We start from the raw sequence: 27,912 nt of genomic DNA on the forward strand, positions 1-27,912 counted from the left end.
ACAGTCCCCTGCATCCTCAGCCGCTCCGTCATTTATTCCACAAAGCATTGCAAAGCACCTCCCGGGCACCCTCCTCTGTGCTGGGGCTCCAGAGACAACCAACAGCAGCCTGAGCAAAGCTCACAGGGTGCTTGCTGAGGGCCGGGCCCTGCACTCCGGGCTTTGCATCCACACGCTCTCTTGCTCCTCTGGTAACATTATGAAGCAGTGACTATTATTATTATTATTATTATTATTATTGGCCGCATTGGGTCTTCGTTGCTGCGCGTGGGCTTTCTCTAGTTGCGGCGAGCAGGGGCTACTCTTCATTGCGGTGTGCCGGCTTCTCACTGTGGTGGCTTCTCTCTTGGTGGAGCACGGGCTCTAGGCGCACAGGCTTCAGTAGTTGTGGCACGTGGGCTCAGTAGTTGTGGCGCACAGGCTTAGTTGCTCCGCGGCATGTGGGATCTTCCCGGACCGGGGCACGAACCCGTGTCCCCCTGCATCGGCAGGCGGACTCTCAACCACTGCGCCACCAGGGAAGCCCTAGCCTCCCTCTTTAAGGAACACACCTTCACCACGACCCGGAAGGCCCGATCTGGACTCAGAATTCTCCCAGACTCCTTGGAGTTCCACAGACCACCCGCTTCTCTCCCCACACTCTGCCTTGAGGGGCCTGTGAACATACCCCAGGCTAAAAGTCCAAGTTCTGTCCTAAGCCCCACAAATGCCTGCCCCTGAGCCCCCCTTAGGTTTAGGGGTGCACACACTGGAAGCCAGTCTGCCCTCAGCAGGGCAGAGCTAGGGGAGACACCTGAGCAGCCTTTGGAAATGGCTCAGTGCTGCTGAGGAAGGGAGTTCCAGAGTTCTGGACACCTAGGTCTTGGCCCAGAAGTGGGGAGTCGTGGGGACCATGTGGGCGCATCTCCCTGGCTCCATGGCTCCTTGTCTTGTGGGAAGGGGCCTGGCTGGAGAAGGACCAGTGTGGGCCCCTCCAAGTCACAGGGCCAGACTTGCCCGAGTCTAAAGGCAGTGTTGCTCTGCTCACAGCCTTCCGGTTTCTACTGTGGAACCCTTGCTATCTGCATCCTGACCCTCCCCGATCCCTACCTGCCTGCCTCTGCCTTACCTCCTGTACTGGGTTGCATGGTGCTCCCCCCAGTTCATGTCCATCCAGAACCTCAGAATGTGACCTTGTTTGGAAATAGGGTCTTGGCAGATGTCATCAAGATGAGGTCATACTAGATTAGGGTGGGCCCTAAACCCAATGACTGACATCCTTAGACGAGGAGAGGACACACAGGGAGAAGGCCATGTGAAGATGGAGGCAGAGACTGGAGGGATGCTGCCACAAGCCAGGGACACCAAGGGTTATGGGAAGCCACCAGAAGCTGGAAGAGGCAAGGGAGGATTCTTCCCTAAAGCCCTTGGAGGGGGCATGGCCCTCCTGACACTCTGATTTCAGACTTCTCCCCTCTGTGAGGGGGTAAATTTCTGTTGTCTTATACCACCAGGTTTGTGGTGATCCATTATGGCAGCCCGAGGAAGTTCACGCGCCTCCCTGCCCATCCACCCCCCACCTCTCCCACACCTGGCGTCAGGCTGGTGTAGGAAAAAATGTCACTAGCAGGTCCCTCTCACAATTCACCTGGCCAATCCCAGAGGCAAAATGTTCTTAAAGACCATCTTTTCCAGGAAGATTTTCTGCACCCTTGCCCGTGGCAGCCGTGGGGACAGGCTCTGGCTCCAGGAGGATGTGCCAGGTCCCTGAAGCAGGACCTAGAAGGAGGCAGGCTCTGCTCTGGGACAGCCAGCTGGGGAGCCCCTCACCGCCGCCCGTCCCAGCCTCACCCACACCAGCCAGCGCCTGGGGGAATGTATGTCAACAAACCCCCCTGGGCTGCAACTACATGTGGTTTGTTGCTCAGTGTTCCAGTGGGAAGCTTGGCTGTGTTTGTCACAAGTGTTAGTGTTTGGTTACATTTAACCAAGGCCGACACGGTGGGTGTGTGTGTGTGTGTGAGAGACAGAAAGAGAGAGTGTGCACAAAGCCTGCTGTAGGACTGCCTGACCTTCCCCACTTCCCAAACACAGATGACAAAAACGTAAACTGAGCAAGAGGGCAGGTCTCTCTAGAAATCAGTGTGTTTGGTTACATTTAACCAAGGCCGACACGGTGGGTGTGTGTGTGTGTGAGAGACAGAAAGAGAGAGTGTGCACAAAGCCTGCTGTAGGACTGCCTGACCTTCCCCACTTCCCAAACACAGATGACAAAAACGTAAACTGAGCAAGAGGGCAGGTCTCTCTAGAAATCAGTGTTTGAACTCAACAGCAAAGAGCTGCTGTTTATTCTGAACTTCATGAAATGAGATGACTTCTCATCTCCAGATAAGTCATCAGGGTTACATACTGTTTGAATACCAAAAGCCATTTGTCTGTTCATCCACCTATCCACCCACCCACCCCCATATCCATCCATCCTTCCATCCATCCATCCATTCGTCCGTCCATCTACCCACCCATCTATCCATCCATCCACCTGTCCATCCATCTATCCACCCATCCATCCATCTATCCATCCAACATCCACCCACCCATCCATCCATCCATCATTTGCTAAGTTCCCACTATCAACACTGTAATAACATTAACAGCAATAATAACAGTTTCTATTCAATGGGCACTTTCAATGAGAGAGACTGTGTGCTAAGCACTTTGTGTGCATCATGTTTCATTCTCACAAATAATTCTATAAAATAGATGCCAATAGACCCAGTTCACAGAGGGGGTAAGGCAAGGCCCAGAGAGGTTAAGTCACTTGCCTAAGGCTTTACAGCCTACTATGGAAGATCAAATATGGCCAGAAATTCCCTGTTGCTCTTCCCACCAAGCGGCAGATTCTATTTCTCCACTCCCCTAAATCAAGGCTAGCCTCATGACTTGCTTTGACTAATAGAATGTGCCAGAAGTAGTGTTGTTCGAGCCCCAAGCTCAGGCCTCAAGAAGCCTGGCAGCTTCTGTCTTTGCTGACCCGAAACCTCCACAAAAGGAAGCAGGTCTCACCCATTGGAAGATGAGAGGTCAACTGAGGCCACCCAGCCAACAGCCAGCACCAGCTGCCACACATGCAAGGAAGGCCATCTGGACCTTCCAGCCGAGCTGATCCTCCAGCTGAGGGAACCCAGTCAAAACCAACAGATGAGGCACTAAGCTAATCACAGAATCATGAAAAGTAATAAATTGTTGTTTTTAAGCCATTATGTTTTGGGGGGTGTTTGTCACGTAGCCAAGGCTAACTAAGAGATGTTGTAAGAGACGAAGCCAAGGTTCTAACCCAGGTCTCCCATTTCTAGAATCTGGGCCTCTCAGAGGCAGAGACTGTGACCACAGAGCTGAAGAGGATGTAGCCCCTGATTGTGAGGACCTCGGGGAACACACACTCCAACAAAGACCCTGCTGGGTCATCCGTGTGAAGGAAGGTGTAGGTTCCTGGGACACTGACTTACGTGTTTCACTTATACAGCAACCAAATGCTGCACACCTACCAGGTGACAGGCACTATACTAGGTGCTGGGTATGTGGCAGCAAGCAACAGATTTCTGATCTCAGGAAGCCTGAAATTTAGGGAAGAAGACAGACAAAAGTAAACCAGTAACCAAGCCATGACAAGTTGTGAAAAATGTTGTGAAAGAAACCAAGAGGCCTTGAGGAGAGAAAATAATGGAATGAAGTAACTTTAGCTCCGGTGATCAGGAAAGATTTCTCCACGAAGGTGATGTTTAAGCTGAATCCACCAGAATGGCAGAGAGACATGAAAAGAGTTACAGGAAAAATAATCCAAGTTGAAGCAACTGCATGAGCAAAGGTCCTGAGGAAGGATGGAGAACTGGAATTTCTAGTAAGGTGGGGGCAGAGTAGGTGAGGAGGAGAGTGGCTGAAGACAAAGAAGAAAGTGTGGGTCAGGCCAGATCATGCGGCCTTGGAGGCTGTCTTAGTCCCTTTGGGCTGCTAGAACCAAAATACCACAGACTGGGCGCTTTATAAACAATTACACTTATTTCTCACAGTTCTGGAGGCTGGGAGTCCAAGGCCAAGGTGCTGGCCAATTGGTGTCTGCTGAGGACCTGCTTCTGGTTCATAGATGGCCATGTTTTTACTGTATCCTCACATGGCAGAAAGGGAAAGGAACTCTGTGGGTCGCTTTTATAAGGGCACTAAGCCCATCGGTGGGGGCTCACCCTCATGGCCTAATCACCTCCCCAAAGGCCCACCTCCAAATACCATCACACTGAGGATTCGGTTTCAACATATGAATTTTCAGGGGACACAAACATTCAGTCTAAAGCAGAAGTTATGAGAAACAACTGGAAATTTTCTCTAAGTGTGATGGGACAGCAATAGGAAGTTTTGAGCAGAAGAGGAACATGATTTTATTTAGATTTCAATGGATACCTCTACTGTGTGGATGACAGATTGAAGGGAGGTCGCGGAAAGGGGGACATTCACAAAGATGTCCCTGCAGTTGTCCAGGAAGACATGTTGTCTGGGGCGGTGGCTGTGGAGTTGAAGAAGAGATTTGAGATGTGTTCTGCAAAAAGACTTGATAGGGCTTAGAGATTGGATTGGGCATGAAAAGAAGTATCCGATGTTAGCTTGAGCTTCCCAGAAGCAGACGCTGAGACAAGGATTAGAGCAGTAGAAGTAATCTGTGTACGAGGGGATCTGAGGTAGCCTAGGCGGGGGAAGGGAGACAGGAAAGGAAGACAGTGGGGGCTTGTCACAAAGCACGTTACTTCTGTGGGCAGCCAGTGCTCATTCCCACTGAGGAGCCTGGGGGAGATGATGTTGAACACATACCCTAGCATGGATCCATCTGAGAGGCGAGGGAACTGGGGTATTTATACACCAGATCTCTCCAGTCACTGGTTGAGGGCTGGTTGTCACTGTTTACGGTAGTGACAAAATACCTTATTTCCCCATATGGTTTCTAACTATAACTAGATGTTTCCAACCACTCTTGACATAATTAGGTTCTAACTTCGCCCCATCTGGAGGTGAGCAGGTTGGCATGGTTCTCACATGCGACCCAGCCCGCTTCACACCGTAGATCTCCAGAACCATTTTCTGCAGCAGATATAGATGCTCTCACCCAACCCCTAGAGAGGCAACTCTGTTCGTTCCTCCTAACCCACTGTGGCCCCTCAAACGTGGTACCTGGATAATGTGACGTAAGACCCTCCTCTGTCCCCAGGCACCAACTCTGATATTTGCCAGCTGTGCCCCCTTGGGCAAGTCACTCGACCTCCCTGAGCCTCAGTTTCTTCATCCGAAATATCAAGGTGATAAATGCACCCACCCCATCGTGTTCATTAAGGTCTCTGAGTGCCGAGTGCAGCCCCAGGTGCAGAGAACCCACCAGGTAAATGCAGCCACTACTGGGCTAGCAGAGAACCTAGTTTGGTACAATTATAAAAACATGGTTTATTGGATTTTCCTTCCAAGCTACAGAGGCAATATATGTTCCTTGAAACAACCCAACCCACAGAGGTGAACAGAGAAAAAGCCAGATCTCCTTCTGTGCCTTTAGTCTAACCGTACAAGCCCCTTCCACACACCCCACGTGTCCCTAGAGGAGGTAACAGTGGGCATTTTTCCTTCCAAATCTTTCTTTGCAGGGTCATCCATTTGCCTATGTGTGGCTTATTTCTTTCATTTGTGCAGCTATGAGCTAATTCCATTCATATTCTCCCAGGCCAGTACAATAGAAATCAATCCTGCTCTTTTTAGCAGCTTCCTAATATTCCTCGTTGGTGATATTGAAAGCTATTGCCCCTCCCCCCTCCACCGATGGCTATTTAGGGTGTTTCCAGTGCTTCACTCAGCCAGCCATGCTGCACTGACCCCCCCTGCATCCACCTCTTCATTTCTATAGGAGAGGTTCCCTAGAGTGAGGTTAACGGGGTCAACGGACACCGTTTTGTTTTGTTTTGTTTTAATAAAAATGTGCTGCTCAAACAGTGTGTGTTGAGTGACTGAATGACGGTGGGCAGCCCCAAATTTATTCTGCTCTCTCCAGAAGCCCACTAGGGTCCTGATGGCCTCAGCAGGGCAGACATCCACTCCGGCCAACAAAAGGGACATGGTTTCACCCACTAGGAGGAGAAAGAAAGCTCTACATCCTACTTTTGGAGCTTACGAAAGACCTGGGGAAGTAGGAAGAACCACAAGCACAGGTGGGCACTGGAGGTGACCCTGGTTCTGGATTATCATGGGGCATCACTTCCCGACACAAGGCTGGATTCATGGCTGTCTCCAAGCTGGCACAAATGAAGACAAATGTCACCCTCGTCCCTTGCCCATGCTCCAGGGGACAGGTGGTGGCTCCAGTGGCAAAACAGACAAGATTAGGAGGCAGCAGAGGGCTGCCTGCCCCGCGGAACCAAGTGGTCAGAGAAGCCTCCCGACAAGAATTCCTTGACCTAAGGAGCCAGAAGGCCTGGTGCAGGCTGAGCCCCTGGAGCACCGTGGTGCCTAAGGTTCCACAGCTCACTGGCAGGGAAGGGATCTCATCCCTTGTTTTATAAATGAGAGACTGAGGCGTGACCTCAGGCAAGTTGCTGGATGTGTCTTTATACCTGTGAAGTGGGGATAATAATAGCGTGTCCAGCCCTCCCGGGTTTGCTGTGAGGATTCAGCAAGAGGTGATCTTTTTGGCTCCAGCGTGCCATCCTTCTCCCCATCCCAGCCACCTACCCCTGGGGCTAATCCCTACTCCTTACCATCGCCAGTAACTGGATGTTGTACCCCCTCACCAATAACTCCACCCCCACCCTCTCTGACTGCCCCACCCTGACTTCTGTACCACTTCCCTTACTGCGGGACCCTCAGCCCCCAGAACAGCGGCTGACACGTAGTAGGGCCACAATAAAGATCTGTCAGACGGATGAATAAATGAACAAATGGACAAAGGTTTGGCAGCAACTACTAATAAATAAGAATTGTTGTAATACTAGGCACACATTCCTGCAGGAAAGTGAGGGAGAAGTTCATTAGAAAGGGGGTAAGGCTTCCTGGAGAGTCAGAATGAAGTGACACAGGCAAAGCCTGTAGCAGAAGAGGTATCTAATGCCCACACTGTCATGTAGTCATTGATTCAACACACGTGCGTTGCAGGTGAGCAAAATAAACCCAGAGCTTCCCCAGGAAGCCGGGAAGACAAGGAAATGAGCCGTCCAAGGACCGAGAAGGTGGTCAGGGAGCTGAGAGGCAGCAGGGCGAACGCTGAAAGTATCTGACCTTGACGCCACAGATACCTATCGGAGTGTGTACCGTCACTGTCCTGCGGCCTGCCCCATGCTGAGCACTAACCCTTTGGTGCTGGTCATGGGAGCTCCAGGGGTGGGGCCAGGGTGGCTGGGGTGATGGGGGCGCTCTGGGAGATCTCTGGGCTGCAGCTATTTGCTGAGTCTGGAAGTGTTTCAGTATTTCAATATCAACAAGAGTGACCCAAGAGAATAGTGTGGCAAGAGAGCGCCAGGTGGAAGGACAGCCTTGGGCAAAGGCTTTATGCCAGGCGCCTCGAGCTAGCTGGTCAGCTGGGCCCTGGAGGAGACCCAGACCTCCTGACTCTGGCTCCTAGTACAGGGCCCCATCCCTGGTTGGCGCTTGGTGTTGCCCTGGCACGGGCTTTGTGGGGTCAGCCATAACCTCCCTGGGAGGTTTATTCTGGGGGTGAAGGACACGAATAGCTGAGGCTGTGGGCCGCTGAGGCCCTCAGAGGTTCGGCTGCTCTGGGAGTGCTCAGGTGCCTCCTAGGGGGTCCCCTGGAGGGATACCCCTGGCGCTCTCTGTCTACCCAGGGTGAGGTGGGAAGGAGCCTTCCTGGGCTCCCACGGCTACCAATGTCCCCCCAGACATCCATCTAAGGGACAAATGGCTCGGGGAGGAGGGACGAAGAGGTGGAGGGGACCCAATCCTCCACCCTGGCGTGGGCCCGGGCCCCTGCTTCAGATTGAATGGCCGGCTTCCCAGTGTCAGCGCTGAGGATGGAGCCAGGAGGCTCAGTCCTCACACCCAGAGGCCCGGGGCTGGGGTTGGGGCCTGGCTGGAGGACCCGAGGGGCGGCTTGGCAGGGAGTGGGCTCCCTTTGCACAGTCCCGGGGGCTGACTTCCAGTGCACCTTCCAAACAAGCCCTCCTCTCCCGGTCACCTGGAACCCCTCACCTGCCCAGCCTCCCACCGCGCTCCCTAAAGCCGCCTCCATCCCCAGGCCACCAGGAGCTCCATCCCCCGGCCCTCATCTCAGAGCCTGGCTCCTCAAGGTCTGCATGCCCTCGGCCTCCTTCGCCCAGGCCTTTGCCTCTGCCCGAAGCTCTGGGTCCCGTGCTCTCCACCTGGCTCCTGCTTCTGTCCTTCGGGGCTGGGCTCGGACGGGACCTGCTCAAAGAGGCCTGAATGAGCCTGTCTCGGGGGGTCCCTCACCCCTCATCTTGCTGTCCTTTGTTCACAGCGCTTTGCTCTCTTTGAAATGACCTTGAAGCGCCCCTGCCTCTTCCTCTCATCCTCTAACCTCTACCCGGGCTGTGCTGAGTGTCCCCTGGGAGCTTTGGGATGTCAGGAGCACAGGGGCTCAGCCAGCCTTCTAGCTGCACCATCCCCGGACTTAGCACAGCGCCTGCATGCAGTCGGTGCTCAGCATTCGCTGGAACCAAAGGAAAAACCGTCGCACGGCTGGTGTGAGGAGGGGCCAGGGGCTTCGGGCTTGACCTCCAGGTCACGGCCTTGACCTGTGTCCTTGACTCTTCCTCTGATCCACAGTACACGCTGAGTGACCTCCAGGTCCCTGGGTTGCTGCCGCCCCACCGTGATGCAGTACCTCTCAGAGCGCTGTGATAGCATGGTTGTCTCACTGGTCCCGTCCCCATCCAACAACCCCAGAAGGCAGAGGAGGGCGACCCTGATGGAGAGGAGGTGATGGTGTAGGGGGAGGAAAGCAAAGCACACGTGTCCTGTGACCAGGCAGCCAAGGACACTGAGGACCACCTGGAACACTGGGATGCCTCGTTTTGTTTGTTTGTCGATTTGGCTGCGCCGTGTGGCTTGTGGGATCTTCGTTCCCCGACCAGGGATTGAACCCGGGCCCTCAGCAGTGAGAGTGCAGAGTCCTAACCACTGGACTGCCAGGGAATTCGCTGGGATGACGTGGAAAGGCCAAGGACCACCAAGGGTGGCCCACGATGGGATGGGAACTGGCCACCTTCTCTGGGCCTCTGTCGCTTAAGGCCAGCTTCTCAGTGGCTGCTACTCACACCCACACATAGAGCTCCAACCCAGCAAAGTGACTGTCCAGACCCTGCCCTCCTTGTCCTCACACAGAATGCTCCAGCCATGCACAATGCCTCATTCATTCATTCAATTATTTATTGAGCACAATGCCTCATTCATTCATTTATTCACTCATTCAATTATTTATTGAGCATCTACTCTAAACTTCCCAGGTCGGGGGAATACAACGGTGAGCAGATAAGGCCCTGCCCTCCAGCTATCACGGTGGTGGTAGTCCGAATAACGGCCCCTCAAAGATACCCACATCCTAATCCCTGGAACCTGTGTATATGTTACCTTACGTGGTAAAAGGGACTTTGCCGATGTGAGTAAATTAGGGATCTTGAGGTGGGAGATTATCCTGGATAATCTGGGCCCAGCCTAATCACAGCTCCTTTTAGGAGGGAGGCAAGAGGGTCAGAGTCAGAGAGAGAAGATGTGATGATGGAAGCAGAGGTCACAGGGAAGAGGAGATGCAGCCCTGCTGGCTTTGAAGATGGAGGAAGGGGCCGCGAGCCAAGGAATGCAGGCGGCCTCCAGAGGCTGGGAAAGGAGGGATGAGGATTCTCCCTGACAGCTTCCAGAAGAAACACGGCCCTGCAGCCCCATGTGAGACTTCAGACTCCAGAACTGTAAGATAATAAAAGCTGTGCTGTTATAAGCCCTCAGCCTGGTGGTAAAAGTTATTAAGAATTTCAAAATGATGACATCAGGGCATTCAACCAAGAGTGGGGCCCTTGACAGCAAGGGGCTGTGAACCAGTGAATACAAAGGATGCCCACCCACATGGCCGGCCCTGAATCCCATGCAGAACTCATTCATCTCACAACGGTGAGACGGGCTGAGAAGTGAAAGCACTGGGGCGGAGGGCCTGAGGGCATGTGGCAGTGAAGGGGACCCAGGCAGGGAGTCAGGAGAGCTCTCGAGGGGCTAACACTTGCTTTGAACCAGATTAAGGGAAGGAGGTGAGTAACAGCAGCTCCAGGTTGGGGAAAACAGAAGCAAAGGCCAGGAGGCTGGGAAGGGCTTGCTTTCCTGCTTCCTCACCCAGAGACAGCCGTTCCCTCCTCATTTTCTCCTCCGAGACTCAGCCTTCCTTTTCTCCGGGAGGCCTTGCCCTAACTTCCTAAGCTGGACTCAGCACCTCCCTTCTCTGATTATAGCATTTGGCCCCCATTCATTTGGATGTTTGTAAATAAACTTTATTTTGGAGACATTTTGGATTGACAGAAGAGTCGCAAAGATAGTACAGAGGGTCCCGCACACGCTTCACCCGGCTTCCCCTAATGCTAACATCTCACGTGACTTAGCGTTTGTCAAAACTAAGCCGTTAATATCAGTACATTATTATAACTACATACACTCCAGACTTTATTCGGATTTCCCCCGTTTTTCCACGAATGCCCTTTTTTCTGTTCCAGGACCCAATCCAGGACACCATGTCACATTCAGCTCCCCTCCCCACCCTAAAAATTAACACCTGAGTGTTACACATGCCAAGCCTTTCATGTGCTTGACCTTAATGAATTCTCACCATCATCACCTCCCACATTTTGCAGATGAGGAAACTGAGGCCTGGAGATGTTAAGTAAGTAGAAGTCCTTGAAGTATCACCCTGTCCCCCTGCAAAATCTGGGTCCTATTTCACCATCCCCGATCCCCCCACCATGTTTACCCAGGCCTGCTCTTTATGCTATTCCAGGCCTTCCCAAACTTGAATCACGTAAGATTTTTCCTCCGGTACTCTTTCTTTGCTTAATATTTTTCTTGAAACCAACTCATTTTTTTTAAACCAAAAAAAAAAATTCTTAAAGGACTCAGAACACATCTATCACAGTGAAAAGCCTGGACTATTGGCCATAGGTAGCAGGTAACTGTGCAAATAGAGATGATGAAGATGAAATGATTTTATAAATTCCAGCAGATGCTGGTGTCCAGGCTCTGGGCTAGTGAAGCCTCAGCACAAGACGCTCTCCCTGAGTGATCCGAGGGATGAAGCACCCTCGCTGCTCCAGCCAAGACCTGGAGCCTGTCTACAGGGGTTACTGGCTGCTAGGGAAACCCAGATAAGTCAACGTAAGCACAAGGCAGTGAGGAAGGGACCCAGCAGAGGTTAACACTAAACAGTTCCCAGTTATGAAGCACCGACTACATGCCAGGCGCTGTGCACTGTTTCACTGAAGTCCTCCAAAAGTTGGGCCTCTTCATTATCCCCATTTCACAGATGCGGAAACTGAGGCTCAAGGAAGTTACATAGCGAGCCCACAGACACACAGAAGGAAGCGGGACTTGAATGATTTCACTTGCCGAATCCTGCCATTTCTACTTCTAAGCATCTCTCTTATCGGTTGCCTTAAAGTCTCTCCCCAAGATAATTAGAACGTGAGGCTGGGTTGGCAATTCCCATTCGTTAAACACCCACCTGCACCAGGCTTGGTGTGGGTCATCTGACAGATACTGTGTCATGTGAGCCTTGGGAAAACCCTGAGCAGAGGTGGTGTGGCTTTCCTCAGTTTACAGATTAGGCAACCAAGACAAAGAGAAGCAGGGTTATCTGGCCTAATGTCACAAAGGCAGAAGGTGATGTGACCAGGATTCCACCCCAGACTGGCTTTAGTTGAGAGGCCTTAGTCACACATCTGGGAGTGCTTGGGACTTACCGGAACTGAGGATGGTCACAAAAGAGCTTTTGAGAATCTGATGACCCCAGATCAAGCACAGGTAGCTTTAGGCAAATCACTGTAGGAAAATGTATCCCCCCCTCCCCACCACGCCCCCACCCGAAAGGTAAATTAGGGAGTATTTGACTTACAAAGTCTCAATCCTCTGGGCATTTTCTCCTTTTCCTTTTTTCTGAGCAGAGCCTGCCCTAGCTCATGGCCTCCAGGAGAAGTACAACGGTGCTTCGGGAACACCTTCTGGGTTTTTACACAAAGGCTTTGGCTTGCAAAGGTCGAAGCCAGGGAGCTGTCAGCTACAGCCTGATTTGGGTTTTTTGGTGTGTGTTTTTGTTTTTTAATGTGGTAAGAACACTTAACATGAGATCTACCTCTTAACAAATGTGGAAGTGCACAATACATTATTATTAACTACAGGCACTATGTTATATAGCAGATCTCTCCAATTTATTCATCTCGCATGGCTGAAACTTTATACCCATTGGACAGCAACTCCCACTTTCCCCATCACCCTAGCCCCTGGCAACCAGCCCTCTGCTTCTGTGAGTTTGACTATTTTAGATTCCTCATGTAAGTGGGTCATGCAGTATCTATCTCTCTGTAACTGGCTTATTTCATTCAACATGTCTTCCAGGTACATCCACGGTGTCACAAAAGGCAGGATTTCCTTCTTTTCTAAGGCTGAATAATATTCCATTGTACGTATATTCCACATTTTCTTAATCTAGCCATCTGTCAGTGAACACTTAAGTTGTTAACATATATTGACTGTCGGGAATAATGCTGCAACACACATGGGGCTGCAGATAGCTCTTCAAGATCCTGATTTCAATCCCTTTGGGTGTATACACAGACCTGGAATTGCTGGATCATGTGGTACTTCCAGTTTTGTTTTGTTTTTTAATTTTTATTGGAGTATAGTTGATTTACAATGTTGTGTTAGTTTCAGGTGTATAGCAAAGTGAATCAGTTATATATATATCCACTCTTTTTTAGATTCTTTTCCCACATAGGCCATTACAGAGTATTAAGTAGAGTTCCGTGTGCTATACACTAGGTGCTTATTAGTCATCTATTTTATATACAGTAGTATGATATGTCAATCCCAATCTCCCTGTTTTTAATTTTTTGAACTGTTTCCCAAGTAGATTGCTTCTTTTGCTATGCTATTTTTGTAAATAAAGTTTTATTGGAACATAGCCATGCCCGTTTGCTTATGTATTGTCTGGGGCTGCTCTTGACCCACAGGGGCAGAGTTGAGTTGTTGCTACAGAGAGTATACTAGGCCTGTAAAGTTTGAAATATTTACTATCTGGTGCTTTACAGAAAGTTTGCCAACCCCTGTTCTAGCCCTCTGGGCCTCCAGGGAATTGAGGCCAGGTCACCATGTTTGGACCAGGAACATGTTGGAAGCAATAGGATAAAGATTATGCTGAGTGGAGGAAGAAGAAGAGGAAGGGACACCCATTCTGATTCCTGAGGATCAGAGAGACCACAAGAGAGAAAACAGATGACCCTGACCACAAGGTCCTGTTCCAAGCAGCTCCAAACCTCCAGATCTCAAGGGGCCACTGACACGCCCCGTGCATCACAGCACGCACTCCCACAGGTGGGTTAGCCCTGACAAACCGAGGCTAAACTTTCCTGCCAGCCTGGCAGCATGGAGGCATCAACAGAAATGGAACGAATTTATACAAAACTCAAATTCCAAGACACCTGAGTCTGGAGCTGTGTCTTACATGTCTACATGTAGTAGACAAGTCCACTTTATTTTAAAGAGCAGTCATGTGACAGAAGCCACACTGACTTGGACTTCAGGACTATCTCCACTATGTAAAGGCAGGGACTTCCCTGGTGGTCCAGTGGGTAAGACTCCACGCTCCCAAGGCAGGGGGCCCAGGTTTGATCCCTGGTCAGGGAACTAGATCCCACATGCAGGCCGCAACTAAGACTTTGCATGCTGCAACTAAGAGTCCACATGCTGCAACAAAGAAGCCTGCATGCCACAACTATGAGCCCGCATGCCGCAACAAAAGATCTCACGTGCCACAACGAAGATCCCGCATGCTGCAACTGAGACCTGGCAAAGCCAAAATAATTAATTAATTAATTAATTATTTTTAAAAAGGCAGACACACAAATGAGGGCACAGGTCCCCGGGTCCCTCCAAAGTGACAGCCAGCCTCACCTTATCCTCAAGAGGAGGAGGCAGGAGGGCAATCACCCCCATTTCACAGGTGAACAAAGTAAGGCACAGGGGCTGTTTAGTAAATGAAACCAGCCCCCAAAGCCATGGTGGGTAGAACCTTCTGGAAAAAACCCTCCCTGGGCAGGAGGTGAGAAGGCCTCTGACCCGAGGGCTGGAGTCTGGCTCACTCTGTGTTCACGGCTCAACTTTGGGCAGGCAGTGCCCTCTCTGCTGCCGTCCTCCATGCAGCATGAGGGCTGTGGGCAGTTGTGGGGTTCAATGCAAGAACTACAGCCTGGGCTCCTCACACTTACAGTTTCCAGGAAGTAGAGCCAATGGGTCAGACAGGGCAGGAGGCCAGAACCAGGGCACTCTCCACTCTTGAGTCCTTATTCACAGCAACCCAACCCATCTTCACATGCTTGAACTCAACCCCTTCTCCCTGCTTCCCAGAAGATGCACACTCGGGACTCAGGGCTGTGAGATCTCCCCATGCTGCCTGCACTGAGCAAGGGGACGGGAAGCAGGAGGAGACTCCACTGTCACTTAACAAGTGGCTCCCATCAGGCCAGGGCCCCTGCGGCAGAAGGAAGACACAGACACCAGAGAAAGAGGGCTCACAGCAGCACTAAAGTTCACATACTGCTTCCTGGGGCCTTTTCCAAACTGTTCTGCTTTCAGAAAGCCAACCCTCTGCCACCATCAACTCACTCTTGTTATTTGCTTACTGCATGCCAGGCACTGGGCACATTGATCTCATTTAATGCTCCCAACAGCCCAAAGTTGGAACTGCTATTACCCCCATTTCATGGATGAAGGAACAGAGAGGTTGAGTAACCTGCCCAAGGTCACACAGCTATCAGAGGCTGAAGTGAGATGCAATGGGACACCTGAGCCCAAGCTGCTGCTTTAAAATGTGCTTTGTTTCAAAGATGCTACTTCTTTTTTTTAATTAGCAATTTTTTTTTTTTTTTTTTTTTTTGTGGTACGTGGGCCTCTCACTGTTGTGGCCTCTCCCGTTGCGGAGCGCAGGCTCCGGACGCGCAGGCTCAGCGGCCACGGCTCACGGGCCCAGCCGCTCTGTGGCATGTGGGATCTTCCCGAACCGGGGCACGAACCCGTGTCCCCTGCATCGGCAGGCGGATTCTCAACCACTGCGCCACCAGGGAAGCCCGATTAGCAATTTTTAAAACTAGAAAGTTCACATGGGTCCCCAAAAAAGAAAACAGGCTATGAACAAATCTGTGTCCCTTCCCCTTCCCGTGTGCCCCAACCACTAAGTTTCACCCCCACCTCCACAGGTAACGTTTAGTCATTCGGTGGTTAGCCACAGTTTCTTCATGCAAATATTAGCTGATACAAATATATACTCAGCCCTCCCTTTTTTATGCAAAGCTGTATATACTATATACTGTCTTGAATCTTGCTTTTCTCACCTAATAAAGCTTAGAGACTGTTCCTCACTGTTCTTTACAACAGCAGAGTACAGTATTCCATTATATGGATTGGGCCCGTGTCTTTAATCAGCTCCCTACTGATGGAGGGTTTAGGTTGTTTTCAGTATCTGGCTTTTACAAACAATGTTGCAAAGGATAACTGGTACATAAATAATGTCCCAGGAGTTCCAGTTTATTTGTAGGATTATTGTTGGGCAGCAGCCCAGCTGGGATAGAGGGTTTCTGCATTTGTAATATGGACAGATATTACCAAAGGAAGGACCAGGTTCCAAATAAGGCACAGCTCAGACTCCAAAGCCCTCGGTCTGCGGGTCGGGTGGAGCAAAGACCTAGCGAGGCACCATCTCCAGGGGCGTGGTCCATGACAGTGGGTGAGGCCCATGGCATTGGGCGGGGTGTGGAGGGCAGAAAGAAGAGCCCCTCCCCCTCACCCCACCAACACTGGCTCTTCTAGTCCAGCCACCTTCTCACCTCACCCCCACCTGCCCCCTCTAAATCTTCCCATGATGACTTAACCATCATGGCAGCGCACAGCCTTAAACGCGATGAAATAGCACACAGCTGCAACAGGTAAGGAGGCCAGCAGGGGAAGAGCACCAAGCTGTATTAAAAGGGGGCAAAACGGGAAAGCATGCCGGGAAGAGAGGCCCCCATCACCCCCGACCATTCCCGAGGGATGACCACGTGCAGTGGGGCGAGGTTTCATTTGCTGGACTTTCCCTGACCAGCTGAACCATTAAACTAGGACACCGAGATGCCTGCCACCATACCCTGGGCATTTCCTAATCAGGAGGGTATTCGTGGCAGCCCCGCCCTGTGCAGAAGGTTTCACGTGCATTATTCCAATGAAGGCTCCCAGTCACCCATGAGGTCAGTTCTATTATTACCTTCATCCTCCCTCCGGAAGGGGACACAGGTGAGGTAACTGCCAAGCCACAAGCTCCAAAGAACGTCTGTTTGGATCATCAGAGCCACAAATCATAAGCAGGACATTTGAAGGGAGTGGGTAATGAGGCTAAAAATATCTATTTGGAACAGATTCTAAGGGCAGGCCAAATTCCTGTTCAAACCCCACCTCCTGTTACAATAGCTTTGGGTTCAGGGAAGGACTGGTGAGTAAGGGTTCCATCCCAGCTCTTCTTTTATGATACACATGGTTTTATTATGCAATAAAGTTAACACATGCTTATGGCAGAAAATTTGGAACATCCGGGGAGAAAATGAAATTAATCCATAAACCCAACACCCAGGGGAAGCCTCTATTAACATCATGGTACAGTGGCTGCCACCCTCTGTTCTCGGCATGTGTGTATATGTTAATGTGTTAACTGAAATAGAACACATGTGCAGAAAAATGCACGGATCATAAATGTATAGCTCAATTTTCAGAGTGAAAACTCCTGTGAAACAAGCATCCACATCAAGAAACAGAACGAGAGTGACCACGTGTGTGTTTTCGAAACAAAATCAGGATCCTCCGACGTTGTGAGATGATTGTGTCCTCCCAGAAAGGTATGTCTGCGTCCTAAGCCCGGGTACCTGTGAATGTGGCCATATTTGGAAATACGGTCTTTGCTGATATAATCAGGTCAAGATGAGGTCCCTGTGGATTAGGGTAGGCCCTGATCCAATCACTGGTATCCGTATAAGAAGAGACCCAGACAGAGGGAAGAAGACACATGATGTGATGAAGGAGGGATGCAGCCACAAATCTAGGAACACCACGAATTGCCAGCAAACACCAGAAGCTAGAAGAGGCAAGGAAGGGTCCTTTCCTAGAGCCCTTCAGAGAGGGTGTGGTCCTGCCAGCATCTTAATTCAGACTTCTAGCCTCCAGAGCTCTGAGCAAAACAATTTCTGGGTTTTTTTTGTTTTTATTTTTTATTTTTTTTTTTAACACTGAACAGTATTTCTTCCAATTTCTGTTGTTTTAAGCCACGCTGTTTGTGACAGTATGTCATGGCAGCCCAAGGAAATGAATACATATGATGTATGCAGTTTAGTATTTTTTATGGTTATGGGAGTCATATGAGTTCACCTTTCACCTCCAGCTCCTGGACGGATCTAAGAATGACACCTCCTGCAGCCTGGTGACCGTGGCAGACACATCAGATGACGTCACCATCTAAAGCACTTCAGTGGCTCCCCCATGTCCCTGTGGTCTGGCTCCTGTACCCTCCCACCTCATCTCATACCTCGCTCCCCGTTCGGCCACTCAGGCCACATTTTGGCCCTTCTCCTCTCTGTCTCTGTGGCCACAGGGCCTTAGTACATGCTGTGCCATCTGCCGAAGATGCCTCTACTCTCCCCTCGACATGCGCTCGTCATCATCCTTCAGATCTAAACTATTCCCTGCCTCCCTACATCATGTACCTTGTAACACCAGTGATCTCGGGACCTCTTCGTAGGGTGTCTGGGGGAGAGGCTTCCAGGGAACTGCCCCCGAGTCTGTCACTCCCAAGGTCTTGGCTCTGTGTCCCCACCTCCCAGAGAGGAGACCTCCTACATCCCCACCGGCCAGTGGTCCCCAGGGCTCCTTCTAAAGCTCTTCCGCATCTCTCCTCTCCTCACCACCCATGGCCGCCTCTTGGCATTGCAATGGTGCGCCCCACCCTCTACACTCTCCATACCCAGCTGAGGGCTCTATAAAATGCACCCAACTCCCTTCCTGAAAACCTTTTCATTGCTCCCCACTGGCATCAGGGTAAATTTCTAGCTCCTACTTCGTGAGCCTCTTGACAAGGCCATTTTGATCCAGCCTCCAGTGAGCACTTACCGCACCAGCCTCAGCCCCCGGCGCCAATTCCCCTCAGTCCTCCTGTCCCCAACAGGCTGGGAGCCATCATGCCTCAGTGCCTTCTCCCTTTGTCCCTTCTGTTCCCTTTGCCTGGGCCCCTTCCCCTCTGGGCTTCACCTGGCTAAATGCTCACTGCATCCTTCTCAACTCCCACCAAGGTATCACCTCCTCCAGGAAGCCTTCCCTATGCCCCTGACTGTGTTTTCCCTGAGGCAAGAACGGTGTTTTGATTGAACTGAGGACCCCCAAAGTGGGTACACAACAAGCATGTATCACAGAAATCATGTCCCAAAGACAAGGCCTGTGATAACAAAGAGTCAGGTTTCCATTACGCATCCAAATTATAGTGACTTTACCAGGATCCCCCCAGGATCAAAACTTCATCCACGCTGCCCAAGTTAGGCTTCACTCCATGTACCCAGGGATCGGGGCTTGGAGGTACCGCCCTGGCCCTTACCAGCCACAGACGGTGGCTGGTAAGGTGGTGGCGCTCTGTTCAGAGCCCCCAGGCCCATCTTCAGAGCACCTCTGAAGCCCACCTGTCTTACTCTGAACCCACCTCCCATCTCAAAGGCGGGGGGCACAGTTATGCCCCCTGAGATCCAGGCCCACAACACCCCAAAGCCTCAGGAGGTCACTTCTGACCCTGCTTCTGAGGCTTACCTTCCCCATGCTGTGTTCTCGGCCCAGGATGGATTTATCGCCAGGTTGGGGGACAGGGAACTCACTCCCGTACAGGAAGCTCACCCCTCCCAGAAGGAATGGTCGGGCCCTCCAGCTGAAATAAAGCCACCCCAGTGGGCCCCAACCCTGCAACGTCATTACACCCGGGGTCACCAAGAGCACCTGCAGGAGGCAGCGCTGTCCCTCCTCTCTTGACCTTGACCAACTCAGTCCTGCCTCTCTCCACGCTTTTCTCCATCATGAAACAGGATACCAGGGAGTCCACCTTCCCCTAAACGGGCAGTCCTGCTGAGCCCCAGCCCCCGTCCCCCAGTAGGCTGGCACTTGGGCGCAGTGTTGGCCAATCCTCCTGTTTACAGGACAAGCCAGATGTTCACATTTCTGTGTGAAATGGCCCTACTTTAAAACAGGACTCAAATTTTCCAAATCTCTGAGTGGCCAGATAGGAGCCCAGGTCATGGATCTCTGGGCTCAGGACGCCAGCAGGGATCCACAGGAAGGTTAGTGATAGCTTTGGCTTTCCCAAGCACCACTGCTAGGGACTTGCTTTAAGTCACATAACTCAAAAGGCTGCTGTGAGGCTCTGGGACCAGCTGGGATGGGCTCTCATGGGCAGCGTGAGCATTTAGGGTTTTGTCTGCAAACACAAAGGCCTGGGGCGGGGAGACAAAGCTGAAAGCGTTATCAGCAGTGACTCAGCGAGCCCGAGCCCGGGGTTAACATCCCTAGAAAGGCAGCCAGGGTGGTGTTCTCAGCAGGGTGGCAGGAAGCCCACATCCTTGGGGGGTGTGCAGCTGTCTGTGATCTGGGGTGATTTCCTCACCCTCGTCTGACGAGGTGACGCTCTCAAGAGCAGATTGTCAGGGACAGTTTCCCAAGCTGGGAGCCGAGGGCCACCTCCCTCCTAACAAGACCAGGCAGCCCAGGATGGGGAGGGAGGGACTCCAGGGGCAAGTCTGCGCCTGTCTTGGGCAGGGCCCCGGCAGGGAGTGAAGCAAACCTCAGCTCATGTCTGCTCATCACCTGCCCTGCAGCGCCCCAGAGAAGGCTCTGCCCAGCAGGGCCTGGCATGTCGTCAGCGCTCAATAAATACTTGTTGAATGTATGGCTGGCTGGCTGGCTGGATGAATAGATGGTTGGACAGATAGACAGACGGGTGCATGGATGGATGAACAGACAGACGCACAAATGCATGGATGGATGCATGGATGCATGGATAAATAGATGGATGGATGGATGAACAGACAGATGCATGCATGGATGGATGAATAGATGCACAGATGGACAAACAGACAAGATGGGTAGATGGATAAACAGACAAGACGGATAGATGGATGAACAGATGACTAATGGATGAACAGAGAGATGGATGCACGGATGGATGAATGGATGGGTGATGGATGAACAGATAGATGGAGTCATAAATCTTTAAGGATAGAGAAAGACACTTCGCAGGCCCAAGGTGCCAACTGGGCATGATAGAAGCAGCCCAGCCTTACAGTAAACCTCAGCCTCCAGCCCGGAAAGCACTGTGGACAGTGATGTGGGCGATTCACACAGCTGGGACTCATGGAGAAGCGGGCGGGCGTGTGACTGCACTTACATACCTCCAGGCCTTGGCCTGTGCCGTTCTTTCTGCCTACAACACCCTCTCCACTTCTTTGCCTGCCCATCTCCCACTCAATCTTTTATATCTCTTCTTGGACTTCTGTGTCCCAAGGAAGGCACCTGAGAGGTCCTCCTCTCCCTAACCTGGCCTGCCAGGTTCCCCACCCCCAGACCACCCTGTGTCATGGTGGTCTGTTCACTCCTGACCCCCCCCAGTGGGCTGTGGGCCCCTGGCGGGCAGAGACCATGCCCGGCTCCCGTCTCCATCCCCAGCGCTGAGCCTGGCACTCAAAGTACTCAGGAAATGCCAGTGAACTCAACGCCAGCACACAGAGGGGGGATTCTGTTCCCCACTCCCCCAGCGTACAGAAAATGTGATCTGATCAGAAAGATACTTGCCCAGCTCAACTTTAAAAAATGAAATGGGAGTCATAAAAGCAAAGCAGGCTCAGAAATAAAAACACAGAGCCCTAGACTTGAGGTTTGATAGAACAGAAAAGCTCCATATTTATGTCGTGTATCATGGTCCACAAAGAGCCGTCACGAGTCAGCTCAATCCTGTCGTGGTAGCCATGTTTGCTAAGTGGAAACAGAGGCCCCGAGCTAAAGTGACTTGTCCAGGGTCACAGTGAGTGCTAGGGCCAGGGCTGGGATCCCAGGCAGGGGGCTCACCTGCCAATCCACTCGTCCTCCTTCTAACAACTGGCTTCTTTCCAGGTTAGGAACCTGTTGGGGGCTAGGCCAGCCCAGGAGGGGAAAGGCTGACTTCCCCACATGGAGGCGATAAGGAGGCTCAGAGAGTCCAAGTCACCTACCTGGGCTCACACAGCTAGGAAGGTAAGAAGTGGCCAGCTGAGGAGAAGGGCAGGCCTGGAACCCTGGGCCGGGCAGAGATTTCATCCCTAGGGCCCCTCCACTGCCACCTGGACCACCATGGACCCACAGCTGGGCAGACGGGCCCCCCCACCCCCCCCACCCCCCCCACCCCTCATGCGGAGTCTAGATCTCTCAGAGCCCCAGCCCCGCCCATCCTGGGCTCAAAAGATAAGACTCCTTCAGCAGAATTGGTGACAGTCTGTCCTAACTGGCTCAGCCAGGAGATGCCCAGGTTTTGGTCAGAGGGCACGGTTCTGACTCCCAGCTCTGCCACTTGTGAACTGTGGGAGCTTTTGCATGCGTGTCTCTAAAGCGGTGGCTATAAAGCCTGCCGACAGGGTGGTCATGCCCATCACATGAAATCGTGTATTCAAGCACCAGCCACAGTGCCTGGGAAACCGTAGGCGTTGCCATCCTCGCCACCAATAGCATCTTCATGACACCAAAGCACAGCAAAGAGGCCCAGAGTTTGCTGCAGAGGAGGATGGATTGCAAAGAATGGGTCTTCTGTGCTTTACCCTTCTCAGTCTGATAGGGGAAGGCTGGAGGTCCCAGGGTGCAGATGGGGCTGGGGGGGCGGGGAGTCCCCTCCTGCAGGAACCTACATGGCAGGGAAGGCAGGGCCACCCACTGGGGCCAGGGAGACCCAGCTAGCAACAGATCAACAGCCCCATCTGTGATGGAGAGAGGAAGGGCCAGTGTGAAGGCCAGGAGGCGGGAGCTGGTTCACCCTGGCAACGAGAGAGTGGGCAGGTTCTGTCTCCCCTCCTCTCACCAGGGTCTGTGCTCCCCCGGCCAGGTTCTTCCTCCCCAACTCCCTTGGTCTGCTCACTGCTCGCTCCCCAAGGCATTCCACACCGATTCCTGCCACCCAGCAAGGGAGGGTACCAAGCCCGCAGCTTTGGAGCCAGATGGGGCTGGAATCAAATTCTGATGTTCCCACTTGCTAGCTCTGGGCTTTGGCTGTCTCTTCTGGAAAGAGGGGACTAAACGCCCCCTGTGGGAAAGGAACTTAGCACAGCACACAGGCTGCTCAGGATCCTGGGGCAGCCTCACTGGGTTCCTCCTGATAGATGCCTCTCTTCCAAACAATAAACCTGTACAGCTACTTGGGAAAAGTGCTTGTCCATTTCTCAAACTAAACATAAACTCAGACATTTATACAATCCCACTCCTAGGTGGGCATTTAGCCCAGAGAAATGAAAACCTATATCCATACAAAAACCTGCAGCAGCTTTACTCAGAATAGCCCCAAACTGGAAGCAGCCCAGACGCCTCTCAAGATGTGAACGGTTAAGCAGTCTGTGGCATGGCCACATCGTGGGTTACTCCCCAGCCATAAAAGGGAATGAACCACTGACACACAAAACAACTCAGATGGATCTCAGGAGCATTGTGCTGCGTGGAAAAAAAAAAAGCCAACCTCCGAGGGCACATGCTAGATGATTCCATCTATATAACATTCTCAAATGACAAAATTATAGAGATGGAGACCATATTTGTGGTTGCCAGGGGGTCAGAGGTGGTCAGGGGCAGGGCAGCGGGTGTGACTGTATGGGGAGATCTTTGCGATGATGGAGTAGTTCTAGTCTTCATTGTGACGGTGGTGAAGTGAATCCACAGGTGACAAAATGGCACAGAACTGTGCACGCACACACGCACGTGTTCTCTACCAATGTCAATTTTGATATGGTAGCATAATTATGTGAGGTGTAACCATTAAAACTGGGTGAAGGGTATGTAGGACCACCCTGTACTGTCTCAGCAATTTCCTGCGACTCTAGAATTATTTCAGAAGTAAAAGTGTGTTTTTGTTTGTTTGTTTTTTTAATGGCACGCATGGTATGATGTCTACAATTGGCTTTCAAATACTCCAGCCATAAAGGTTAAAAAGAAAGAGGGGGAGCCCGCAAGGAGGTGATAAAACAAGATTGCAAAACATTGCTGATGATGATGCCAAGGGGTGGGGATGAGGGAATCACTGTCTGGTCCTCTTGATTTCTGTACATTTTTGAAATTTTCCATAATAAAGCTGTTAAATTTTAAATGCTGATATGCACGGGTGGGCTCACGTAGGCCCAGACACCGGCGTGCAGGCGTGCTCCGAGAGCCCTGACTCACACCCCCTCCGAGCCCAGGAATCCTTCCAGACAGCTGTGTGTGTATACACGTGCATTAAGGAAATAAATAACGCTTAACCACCGTTGTGGAATCCAGCCACACCGGGTCGCATGACCGTCAGGCCATCTGCAGGGCAGGGCTCAAAGGGGTCCAAAGGCTGTTTTGAACTCCCATAGAGAATCTTCTGGAAACTGGGAGCGGTGGGGGGGTGGTGTGACTAAGATGGCTCCTTATGGGAGAGGGTGTTGGGAGAGGAAGACTCCCAAGAAGGGCTTAGATCCACAACAGTTTCCCCAGGCGGCCCCAGAGTCTGGGGGCTGGGGAGGAGCTGGCTCCTAGGCAAAGGGAGGCCTGGGGAGGGGGCTTGTCACTGCAGGGGACAGGGGCGTGATCCCTCAGTGTGCCTGGGTGGGCAGCTGTGCCTGCCTGATCCCTTCAGTGGCATTATTATTTCCTGAGATTTTTAAGTGATGGCTTGACGTTGCGGGAAGTCACTACTTGCTCTGAACCTCAGTTTCCTCAGCTAGAAAATGGGTCCAATGACAGCACAAATCTCACGGTGTTTCTGTGAAGGTCAAGTATGGTGGCCACAGCCTTACATAAAGCTGACTTAGTGCCAGGCCCTGCACTAAGGACTCTGTGCACATTAAATCCTTCAATATGTGGCACTGTTACCACCCCCACTTGCCAGATGAGAAACCAAGGCACAGAGAGGTTGAGAAGCTTGCCCAAGGTCACACAGCTGTTACGTTCAGGAACCTGTAGGTCAAGCATTGAGTTCTAGGCCCTCGGTACTTAAATGTTATTTACGGGGATGATTTTAAGTTTTAAAGCATGTTCATAGCTGAAGCATGAGTTGGGAGGGAAATACAGGGTAGAAAACGCCTTTCTGTTCCCCCTTGAAGACCTGCCACCAGCTGGGCTGGAAAGATGACTAGAGGGCCCAGTGAGCCCAGGCCAAAGACCAGCACTCCACCAGAAAGGACCAGTCAGACATGGCCAGTCGGGGTGGGGGAGGAAGGGAGCCCCCAGCCAGCCCACCTCAGTGCCTGGTCTTCTCAACATGACATGTCACAGAGGAGCAAGGGGATGACAGGGGGGACTTTGAAGTGGAGGTGAGGACTCCTGCCTGTCAAGCTCAGAAACAACACCTGCTTGTGCATCACTGTGGGACTGAGCCTCAACTTCCCCCTCTGTATAATGGGGCTAGCCAGGCCTCCTGCCTGGGAGGCCTTGAGATGCAGCCAGTGCCCCCCTCATTCTGCAGCCATCCATCTCTCCTTCTCCCTGAAGTACTCCTTCCTCACAAAGAAGGCCACACCCAGCAAGAACACAAGGGCCGGTGTGCGAGCAGAGAGAAGTAGCTAGAAGCATGCAGAGGTGACTACAGCACTGAGGCCCACAGAGCCCCGTGCCACTCTGTTCCCTCCATGCCCCCTCCACAGCGCAGCCAGGTCAGACCCCAGACTAGAAATAACATCTTGGGCCCTACAGGCTCCTTCTGCAAAGGTCTGGGGAACTCTGGTTTCCACAGTCGGCAATGGAGTGCTGAGTCACCGGGAACCCTGGTCAGTGGCTCATGACTAAGGAAGAAGGAACATGCAGGCGTGGGGCGAACGCAGGGGTTGCGATGCCCTGGGGACTGTACAGAGGCCTCCCTGCCACCCATGCGTCCAGGAAGGAGGCTCCTGCGCAGGGGGTGACCCCGGTGGGGGGGTTGAAAGCCTTCAATTACTGCTGATGACAGCCTTCCGGCCAGCTTTACAGTACAGTTTACGGACAGTCTGATCCAGACACGAAGAGGTCCCTTGTGGGATGAAAGGTCAGCTAGAAGGGCATGATGGGGCAGGGGATGAAGACAGCCTGGGAAAAGGAGACAAACCCACGGAGTGTCGTCATGAAACCAGTCTGGGCTGGAGGCTGGCACACGCCATCCTGCCATCCCGTGCCCACTGCCTGGGCTCAAGACTTGTTGGCACCTGAGGGGGGGGGTGGTGATCACCACGCCGGGGTTCCTGGCACCCCTCATCTCCTCCAAGTCTCCACTCTGGCCTCAATGGTTCAACCCTAATATGGCTCCCCACTGCCCCCAGCAAGAACCACAAACTCACCTGCCCTCAGGGACCAGGCCAGGGACCAAGGAGTGAAAGGAGGCTGGCGGGAGACAACGGGGAGTGGTGGAGACTGTGGATGATGGGACGTCACAGGCCCCCGACACTGGGCAGCTGTCTCTCAATTCCAACTGGGGCCTGTCAGGCAGGAATGTGGGTCCAGGGTTGCCAGAGATTCCCATTGTTCAAGCAAGTCAGAATTCTGGATTATTTTAAATCCTGGTTTTTAAACATTGCAATTTGTATATATATATATAGAGAGAGAGAGACAGAGAGACAGAGACAGAGAAATCGAGGTGCCGTACAAGCCACACAAAGCTTGTCTGAGTCTGGCTCTGCCCTTCAGCCTCAGATGAAGTGGAGCCCTAATGGCCGGCCTCTGGCCACCTCCCCAGGTCCCCCTCTCCCTTTTCTCCTGTCCTCCTGAAGTAGCAGCAGCTCCCCTGACACAGCCAGTGGTTTCCAGCTGCCTCCACACCCCTCACCCTGGGAGCCTCGCCTCATAGAACAGCATCCCTGAGCTCCCCAGGGTGAGGGGACTTGGTTCCCTGGGGCCCCCAAGAGCCTCCACTGAAAGCACACGGCACACGGGGCTGAAGTAACCCCCTTCCTCCATTCTAAGCCGCTACTGATCTGATAACTGTATCTAGAGAAGCCGCTACTGATCTGATAACTGTATCTAGAGAGACAAATATATACATATATATATATATATATATATACATATATATATACACATATATATGTATATATATATGTGTATATATATATATATATATATACAGGTTCAAATCCCAACTCATCTCCAAGGCCTACAGGTCCAATAATGACGTGGCCCCTGGCAACCTCTCTGAGTGTTACCCACTCCCTCATTTCACTCTGCAACAGCCTCACTGACCCTCTTTCATCTCCTGAATGTGCCAAGCTCCCTCCTGCCTCAGGACCTTTGCACACGCGATTCCCTCTGCCTGGAATGCTTTCTCAGCAGATCTTGCCACAGCTTGAGCTGGGGGTGTGGGTGGTGGGGAGCACACATCTCTCCGCAGACCTCAACTCTACTCCTTAGCAAAGTGACACCTTCATTGGCTTCAAGCCACACAATCGGGCCAAACTTGCAGGCTATTTTGTACCTCAGGGCCTTTGCCCAGGCAACTTCAGCCGGGGATGCCTATCTTTGGACCCTGTATTAATTCTCCCCCTTCAGGGCTCAGTTCAAAAGTCACCTCCTTAGAGAACCCTTACCTCCAAAATTCTCCAGGGCAGGTCTCCCCAAGGTCCCTCCCTGGTTGCTCTCTCTCCTTTTGCCTTATTTTATTTCCTTCTGGAACTCATGGCTCCCTGACATAATCTTGCTAATGTATTCCTTTCTCTCCACCTCCCCGCACCATGGACGTGAGCTCCACAAAGCCAGGGGCTTCATCTGTCTCCTTCTCTGCTGCATTCCCAGGTGCCCCACGAGCACCTGGGCACCAGTAAACACATGTAATGCCAGTGCCCATTAAACAGGGATGCTATTCGGAAGACACTCAGATTTCAGAAATTATTCACATCTGAGAAAAAAAAGTATGTCTTAGTGGCAAGGCAGTGCTGTGTCTGAAATAGTGCCTCCTGGGCGCCCCTACACCCCACGGGACATGCCCGTGTTGATTCTCTCTGCAGAGGTTGAAGCACTGCCCCACAGCCAGCTGCCTGAGTCCCAAGTCCAGCTCTGTGGGCTCCAGGCAAACTCTGCTTCGTTTCACACTTGTAACAGACTTGGGGGGGCAGGCTGTGGTGTCCCGACTTTGCAGATGAGGAAACTGAGGCTCAGAGAGGCCAAGGATCTCCCATCAAAATTACACAGCAGAAAAGGCACGAGACCCACTCCCCCAATTTACCTTCCCCTATATGCCCCAGGGGAGGGGAAGGAGATGAGGAAAGAACCAGCAGGAAGCCAGGAGCCTTCCCACTGCAGCCCCAGCTGCAGGCCAGGGAGCAGCTGCCCGCGGCCCTGCTGGGGTGGCCCCAGAGGCGGCCTGGGGGGTGTCTTGATCCACACGTACAGGCCGTGGGTCAGCAGGGCCTGGCACACAGACAGCTCTGCTCACAG

General features: G+C 52.0%; 2 long non-coding RNA genes across 6 annotated transcripts; both read left to right on the forward strand.

Annotated features, from left to right (window-relative positions):
- The first annotated feature begins 7,766 nt into the window (after positions 1-7,766).
- Positions 7,767-9,928, forward strand: LOC114487752 (uncharacterized). Its single transcript, XR_003683119.2, has 3 exons — positions 7,767-7,839; positions 8,797-8,949; positions 9,477-9,928. It is a non-coding gene; the product is annotated as an uncharacterized lncRNA (long non-coding RNA).
- Positions 9,929-13,255: 3,327 nt separating this feature from the next.
- Positions 13,256-23,620, forward strand: LOC114487751 (uncharacterized). 5 transcript variants are annotated; one of them, XR_003683118.2, is made up of 3 exons: positions 13,256-13,590; positions 17,016-17,138; positions 17,678-23,620. It is a non-coding gene; the product is annotated as an uncharacterized lncRNA (long non-coding RNA). The 5 variants fall into 5 exon arrangements; XR_003683116.1 differs by lacking the exon at positions 13,256-13,590 and adding an exon at positions 16,067-16,196 and having other exon boundaries at positions 17,004-17,138; XR_003683114.1 differs by lacking the exon at positions 13,256-13,590 and adding an exon at positions 16,067-16,196.
- The last annotated feature ends 4,292 nt before the right edge of the window (positions 23,621-27,912 follow it).

The sequence above is a fragment of the Physeter macrocephalus genome, chromosome 14, assembly GCF_002837175.3.
Source record: "Physeter macrocephalus isolate SW-GA chromosome 14, ASM283717v5, whole genome shotgun sequence".
Taxonomy (NCBI): domain Eukaryota; kingdom Metazoa; phylum Chordata; class Mammalia; order Artiodactyla; family Physeteridae; genus Physeter; species Physeter macrocephalus.